We start from the raw sequence: 9,062 nt of genomic DNA on the forward strand, positions 1-9,062 counted from the left end.
CATAGATGTAATGCCATAGGATATATATTTAGGACACGATTTATTTTATTATATAAGAACACTGATTGACAGCTAAACTGTCGTTCAGCAAAAGTAGTGCGAACAGTAATGGTATCTGCTACTTTATCATTTCTTCTACTGATCAATTTGGCGTGATCTAGCGGAAGTGACTTGTGGACGGCTGAAATGATGTTAAGAACATAAAGTTTCCTAATTGTCAAAAGATTACAAGTCAAATAGAGTGAATCAGTTGGAAATCTTAAAGGTTTGAAGTACATGACCTTGAGAAGTGATATTTGAGCTCTTTCCAATTCTAAGAGGCTTATCTTAGTTGCACCGCCCCATACCGGGATGCAGTACTGTGCTATTCATAACGTGCCGCAGAGTTTTAAAAATCCACATAAATTTTCTCACCCTGGTTATGACCAGTTCGATTTGGGAATGCCAACTTAACCTTTGGTCAATCAGGATGCCGAGATATTTGGTACAATTCACCTTTTCTATGGAGGGCCAATTACAATTCAAATGTAATGGGCTGGGCGTATCAATTACCATCAGCTGAACGTCCTGCTCATTATTGTTATAATTTAATTAGATGTAGTAGGGACTGACCACATCAACACGCCGGCGGCCGCGGAATGTCTCAAGGCGCTGTACGGAGCCACTCTGTAGTCCCCACTGTTCCGGTACTGCTTCATTATTCTGTCAGCCCTATAATTATAATATAACACAATACATTTTATTTTATTTACGAAACAAATACTCATTTTCAAGCATAATTACATAGTATTTAGTTCAATAAGTCCTAGCAGTTCTATTAATTATTTAGAACTAAAGTAATCATATTATTGTAAACTTAAAAAACAGTGACAAAGTAGCAAATGTGCCAATAATTAAGAATGAACTACAAGCTTAAGAATATAATATTATTTAATTAGTTATATAATTATTTAAGTATACAATTTTCTAAATATTATTTTAAGACAGTCAAAAAAGTAATACTAATAGGTAATGAAAGATGACATTAGTCTGGTTGGAGCAAGTGTTTAACAATATTGTATTTATATTATGAAATGGTTAAGGAATAGTAGATTGTTAACGTAGGGTCGAAAGAATTAATTCCCGAGGTATTTAGACGTCCGAGCGCAGTAAGGGCGGCTATAGTCCGAGTAGGAATTGAATCTTTTATCCGTGTTACACACTTTACTTTTCATTTCGATTATGAGGAACATAAAACTATCTACTGTTTATCTAAACTATTTATTGATAATATATCATAATATTAGTAGTACCTATTTAAAATGAATTGTCAAATTAGGACAATTTATGTCGACTTTTTAAATTTTAAATATGGAACTCACCGTGTAATTGTTGCGGCTTATTCCGCTCAAAGAAAATTGCGCTAAGTTCACACTGGCTGTTTAGAAAGTCACATGGCCGCAGCATTTTTTTTAATTAGTTGTTTTTTACATAAAACTCTTCTCAGCTGAAAGCATTTCTTTTTTTGAAGTTCATTCCGGCCCTTAGGTGGAAAGTAATTTGTATGAGTTTTTCCCTCGCTATGGAGGGAAGCTGCGTTTCCAATAATCAGATCAAGACAACATTACTTTCCGAGTATGAGAAATGAAAAATATATATCAAAACTGCTTAATGATTTATTGTAATAATTACACGATCTTCTTATAAATGTGTTTTTAGCTTAGTTTGTACTATATGTTGTATCATTTATAACGTCAACCATCTCTTAATATATTCTTCTATACACAATATCAGGTACTTCTTGTATGGTATTTATATCATATTTACATTGAAGTACTATAAGTACAGATAACATTAAGACAGAGACGTATTTTCAAACATTTCGTCAGCCATGTATATTGTTTTTGCAAATAAAATGTAATTATTTAGCAAAATGATTATAAACGTCTTGTTAGTTACACTATTTTGTTAATATAAATGGGAACTTACTTGAAATAGGATCAGGTTGCCAGTAATGGACCACTTTTTTTAAAGCTCGATTTCTCAAAAAATCTTGATCGAAGAACTCTATAAATTTATACTAGCGTAGATATAATAATAATAATATTATAATATTGACACACTTTTCACACAAATTATCTTGCCCCAAGTTAAGCATATATAGCCTGTGTTATGAGTTACAAGACAATGATATATTTAATACAATATACTTACTTAAACATACATAAACATACATAAATACATTTAAACATCCATGACTCGGAAACAAACATCCATATTCATCATATAAATGCTTGCACCTACCGGGATTTGAACCCGGGACATCTAGCTTAGTAGGTAGTATCGCTAACCACTCGGCTATACAGGTCGTCAATATATATATATAATATTGAATTTTCCCCACCAAACGTTGGATTATAAGTACTACAAATATTATCAGAAATACTAGTATAAGTAGTATCAGAAATATATGTACGTTAGAATAATAACTATGTTTCTTTGAATGGATCAGTTGATGCTTGATTCGAACACTAGTGTCTGTATCATTGAAACATAGTTCTATAACACTATTGGTCCAATGTAGGAAACTCAATAATTTAAAGAAAATTTGGGAAAAAATATGACCGGTAATTGCCATGACGATGAAAACTTGAAAATCTTAATTATTGAGATCTAGACTCTTTATTAGATTGAGTTACAATGTGATCAAATTAAATTACAAACCAAATCACTATCGGACATAAAAACTTTTTTAGTGTATTTCTTTCATAATTAAAAGAAATAAGCAAAACAAAACTTAACTTCTGTCATAGTAAAAAAAGAAACAATACAAAATTGACTTTTTCCAACAAAACCATTTCTTATGTGTCACCATTTTAGCTTCAACTTCCGGTCTAAGGTCTGCTTCTGTACCTTTTATTAATACACTACCTTTGGCTTTTTGGTTACTATGTTATCCTCCAATATAAAATCAGCACAGGAACCCGTTGGTCCATGCGGCATTAAAACCAATACTTTTAGATCTAAAGAAAACTAAGAATCTAATGCATTCCCTAGACTACGACTCTACCGAAGCCTTACTAAAATAACCAACTAAGATTTTTCAAAACACACACTCAGACATGCCAGATCACTGCTAAAATCATAAATAAATATTATGTACGTGCTTAAACACATATATACTTATAATATATTATATTAATTTAAGAAAGGAGTAGTTTACTTTACTTCCATCAAATATTTTCAGAACTCATTAAAAATTTAATTTGAAACTCACTCATGAACCTATTTTGTAACTTAATTGTATTTGTATGTTCACTTGTTTTCCGCGATACAGATACATAGTGCGGAAAGCACTGCTAATTTTGTATTTTTATGTATCTATTATTTGTCAATAAATATATTTTCATTTTATTTTCATCTCACAGCCTTTATAGCTATTTTTATACTAGTCTCATTGTACTCGTAACATTTTCCTCACTCACAAGTTGTGTGAGTGATGACGTAGCAGATTGAGGCCCTGCCTTAAATTATCAAGAATGGAATCATACAAATAATAATATTTTATTAACATTAAAGGTTTTACATAGCCATCCAGAGGAATAGATACATTAAAGGTGGCTCTTAGAGGCTTTTTTGTTTAAGGTATATCATAACATTACAAGATAGGTTTTTAACCTTCTACCCGAAAATTTTCATTCACTGCATAATAACCATCAAGTTCAGTCGTTCATTCGCTCGATGATCCTCATCTCTTTGAATTATCTCTTGGTACGAGCTGGTTCTCTGTACGCCATATTTGTGTACAACTTAAGACAAGTAAGGACAAATAGACTTTATCTTAAATCATAATTTTTGGCAGCAGAAACCGCACTCGAATTTTATATTAATTTCCACTCGGTTCTTCAACGTGTTGCTGAGATAGTCTTGACAGCGATCATTCAAGGCTCTGGATCAAGGAAGACAACTTACATATTCTGGGTGGAGGCTGCTATGAGCGCCGCTCTGGTCCCCAACGGCTTCACGTCCACAGAACCCAGCGCAGACAACGTGGACGCCATCTGGTCATTAAATGATCACATTTAATGGCTTTCCGACGGTCCGTTACTATATTTTATGCCACACATTAATATAATTGAGATTTACGTATTTTTATTTATACACACAAGTTTACACGGGGCGAATTAGATAATTGAGCATGTCTAAATGAATGTAGATGTTATGTATACAGTTTTTTTAGAAAAAGAGTGCATTTTTTTTCTCGAAAGAGATAACTTCTCCACCGCTCAGAACCCAAAGGGCGTTACCGTTAAAGTAACAGAACGATAACGTTTCGTTCGTGAGTATATCCTAATAAATAGGGCCGATGTTTTTTGTTTGGTATACTGAGAAAACTACTGGAATCGTAATAACACTTATACCATAAGTTCCGGCGTGTTCTGAAGAAGCTTTTAGTATGATTATGCTATGCTACTTACATTCTTGAGCATTTAAGTGACTGACCATGGTAAGCCTCTATTTACGGCACGATATTTATTGATGACAATTAAAAAATGAAAAAACTGATTATAATAATGCTTCAAATACAAATAATTTCAAGTTTACTAATTTCTCTCCCCACTTCAGTAAAGACACTATTGGGTCCAAGCATAATTACTTATAACGGAATTATTTATACTGTCGCGAATTTAATTGATTTTGCATTTATAAATAGGCTTTGTCTGCAAAATTAGCAGATTTAACCTATTAATGGAAAAAAAAAAGAGAAAAACTACATATTTGACTAGTGCAGATTGAGAACCTGCTAAGTGCTTAACAACGCGTTCTTTAAATCTGACCAGCCCACTAATGAATATATCAAATCTGAATAAATATCGTTAAAATTAGTGTATTCGCGAAGAATTCGTGGGAGAGGCACCTGATGTGATATAAACGCTATCAATAGTTACCTCCACGTCATGAATCTCCTGCACTTCTTTTAACGGTGCGCCGTCAAGCTCATACACGGTAACAAGCGGTTTTTTCTTTTAAGTGTATTTAATATGAAAACATTTGCATGCGTTGAGGATTAAACCATTTAATAAGCACCAATCTTTTATACCATTAAGATCACTGTGAACAAAAGCAGCTTCAGAGGCAGAGTATATAATAACTATACATTTTTCGTTTAAAATCATCGGCGAAGAGAGATATGCTTCACAATATTTTATATGATTCCTAAAGTCATTCACAAATATCAAAAAGAGCAATGGTCCTAGGTGAGATCCTTGGGCAACACCATAACGCGCATTGTATGAATATGAAGTACACTCAGTTTAACAAATACTGACTGAAGTCTATTATGAAGATATTACTCGAATCATTTCATTCAGTTTCGTCCAATTCCATAATCAGCTTCTAAATCAATATAGGGTGACTGACTTTATCATGAAGGTCTAAGTCACTAAATTCGGTATATATTGCATCAATTTGGCACTCATTGACCAATTCCTGACATGTATCGGTGACGCAAGAGATAAGGTTTATTTGATTTTAACGGCCCTTTCAGAAACCATGTTGCTCATCAGAGCTCAAATCCTCAATATTGTTGGAAATAATGAGATAGAGGACGGATTCAAAATGCTCGGAAAAACAATGCAAAACACATTAGGTATTATTCTAAATCATTATTAGACACTGGTGAACCCATATGAGCATCCATAACAGTTACGGTTTTGTATCAGTCATTGCTTTTTCACAGTCTTTTCAGAAGACCAGGTTTTTTCAGCTTTTATGTATTCTTCAGCTTTATGTTTGTCTTCAAACTTCTTAACGAAAATCCAAGCCTTGTTCTGGAATCGATTCTTCTTTTTATTTGATATGGTGCCTTCGTCTGTTTCAGAAATTTCTTTATCGGACTCAAATATCGTCACTTTTTCATGAATGAATTAATTAAACTTTTTAAATTCGTAATGAATAGTAAAATTTACAACTGACGAAAATAAATGTAGCAACTGTACCTATAGTAGATGGGTACCAGTAACTGGTGACACAACACCAAAAAAAAACCCAAGTCTCAATCTGGGGGACGGTAATTAATATAATATTGGGTGACCATTCTGAGTACGAAGGTATAATTTAAGCAAAGAGGATGTAAAGACTACGTCATAAGAGACGGGATTGCCTAAGTAAAAATTGAAATTTAGATTAGTATGAAACGATTTCATATAAGTTTGAAATAGTAGTAATTACAGTATGGCGATTGATGACGAAGTATAATCCGACGAAGCTGGAAGGCGAAAAGTTGCTTTAAAACGTGGTGGATTTCGACTATCTTCGTTTTTTACAAGATTAAAGCCGTCATCTGTCAATCTACCAATAACTGCACGTTTCATACGATCGAGCGAATCGCTGTTTTCTTAGAGAGTTTCGCAAGGCTGCTTTAAGGAATAAACTTATTATTGTGTGAACGTAGTTTTTATTCGAGTATGAACTACGATGTTATTGATGATCCATCTCCTACTTAGATACCTAATAACAGTAATTTGGTAGTTCATACTATTAATTTATGTGATAATGAAAAATTTCGTGGCGATAAATCTTTCAATTAGAAGATACTTACAAGGTGATATAAATATATTGAGTTTGTGTTATACACAGGCGAGGTTCGCGTCTATATCATCGTTGTCAGAGAAAGGTCAGCATTGTCGTAACAATGCGATCAAGTTCCGTGTCCAAATCACAGACGTATCATTATAATAGCAAACAGGTGCCGCGACATTGCTCGCACAACTTATTTATAATCCAACCTTAAATCAACCTTGACAGGGGCTTCAAAACCACATTTTATATTAAGAATATCAAATAGTTAGTATTAGAGAGAGAGCTGTCCCTCGAAAATAAAGATTCCTTGTGACACATGGGCATTATCAGCGTTTTTAAAGTGGCGTCGCAGAATATATGGTCGAGGTATTCGCGTGTGGGTGTTGTAATAGTGTGTGTAAGAGTGGCGGCTGGCGAGATGCCAGGCGCCCGCGACAAACACTGTGACATAACACACGCGTACATACACACACTTTACTACTTATTGTAAGACAAACACATCAAACTGACCCTCGTAAAGGATTTTACACAGCTCCCGCTCGAATATGTCCCATTATACGTCATGTTGAAGTAAAGCAAGTCTTTTTAACCGACTTCAAAACAGGAGGATCTCAATTCGTCGGTATTTTATGTTTATTACCTCAAAACTTTCGACTGAGTGAACCGATTTTGATAATTATTTTGTTTAATTGAAAGCTGGTGCTTCCCATGTGGTCCCATTGTAATTAGGAAAAAATTACATAAATCGTAACTAGAATTAGATTAATTAATTAGATTTTACAGAAAATACGCAATTATTTTTATACTTTTTAGTGCATATTATATCTATTGTTTTGGAATAGTGTTTTTGAAGTCGGTTGTTTTTTTGTTAAACTTTTTTAAACATTCAAAACGCAACGGTAGATAATATTGAAGATATTCTCTAATTATTAAAATGATTTAAATTTGGAAAGTTGAAAGTCGTATGAAAATTCACTATAAGAAGTAGCATAATTAAAATCATTTTAACATGGGTTGTCTCCCTGTGTAAATTCTATTAGAATCGCTAGAGAAAGAGACTAGTAAAATATTAAAGAAAAATAATATGTATACCATGTGATGTATACATCCATGACTAGAAAAAAAACACCCATATTCATTTTATAAATGTTCACTCTCAATCCTATAATCACTATACTCCAATCATAGACGGCCTCATAAACTATCAACCAGGAAAATTGACAATATATCATTGCCTTACAATATCACTATAATGTATGTACCCGTGACATTACAATGTCACTAAAACCAGGCCGTTAAATTGTAAGAAATGGAGTCGATTGACAATCTACCGGTAAATTATAATATGACTAATGAAATTATAATATCATGGCTAAGACAATATACGTGCGACATATACATTAGAAGCGATACCTACTCACGAAGATCTGGTAAAGGTCGTAAGAGAAAAACTACATATTTGGAAGGTTACTACATCGTCAAAATTTTGTTTTTTTTTTTAATGAAAATCAGAGACGAGACGCTCAGGATTCTTGAAAAACCCAAAAATTCTGAGGGGCACTACAATTGCACTCGTCACCTTGAGACATAAGATGTTAAGTCTCATTTGCCCAGTAATTTCACTAGCTAAGGCGCCCTTCAGACCTTAACACAGTAATGTTTACACATTACTAGTTCATGACAGAAATAGGCGCCGTTGTGGTACCCATAATCTAACCGGCTTCCTGTGCAAACGAGCCAAACACAGGCCTTAAGTAACCGCTCCAGAAGTAATTACAACAGCTCTCAAAATACTAATTTAAAATGCAAGCCGTGCTCGAGTAATAGATGGACATACAGACAGACAAACAATTGAATATCGTATAATTGGTCAGTCAGTAATAAAACGTTTATTTAGCACAGAATTTAAAAAAAATGTAATGACAAACAAAGGATTACTACCTTACTAACCTATACCTATTACTTTTAAACTTATAATTAAACTTTAAGTTGAGAACCAATTCAATGTAGATGTTTTTTATAAAGGCGATAAAAAGAGCAAGCCTACCTTACGATAAATTAAATACCGTCCTGTATAATCTAAAAATAGTACCGATTGAGTGGACGTCGGGAGCAAATTTCAAATCAAATCAAAATCACTTTATTCATGTAGGCCATGGAAATGACATTTATGAATATCTAAAGTTTTCTTTTCTTTTGCTATTTACATCCACTTGGGAAAGGGTTGAGCTTTAATGAAAAGAGTGACAAGAAACTGATTGGCACTCTTTAACCGACTTAAAAAAAGGAGGAGGTTCTCAATTCATCGGTATTTTTTTTATGTTTGTTACTTCAAAACTTTTGACTGGGTGAACCGATTTTGGTAATTCTTTTCTTATTGGAAAGCATATACTTCAAAGATAGTTTGGTGAGAGTTTGGTTAGGTTCTGATTGCGGAATCCATGACAAAGTAACGGAACACTGTATGTAATCAAATTGCAAAGTACTTACGTTCAGTGCTG

The 9,062-nt window shown here is 33.4% G+C and overlaps 1 long non-coding RNA gene across 1 annotated transcript; it reads right to left on the reverse strand.

The window, feature by feature from the left end:
- Positions 1-672: 672 nt before the first annotated feature.
- Positions 673-7,822, reverse strand: LOC126969113 (uncharacterized). The gene is made up of 3 exons (XR_007730351.1): positions 6,581-7,822; positions 3,952-4,040; positions 673-711 (listed from the first exon to the last, which is right to left on the reverse strand). It is a non-coding gene; the product is annotated as an uncharacterized LOC126969113 (long non-coding RNA).
- Between the last annotated feature and the right edge of the window lie 1,240 nt (positions 7,823-9,062).

Source organism: Leptidea sinapis, chromosome 17 (assembly GCF_905404315.1).
Source record: "Leptidea sinapis chromosome 17, ilLepSina1.1, whole genome shotgun sequence".
Lineage (NCBI taxonomy): Eukaryota > Metazoa > Arthropoda > Insecta > Lepidoptera > Pieridae > Leptidea > Leptidea sinapis.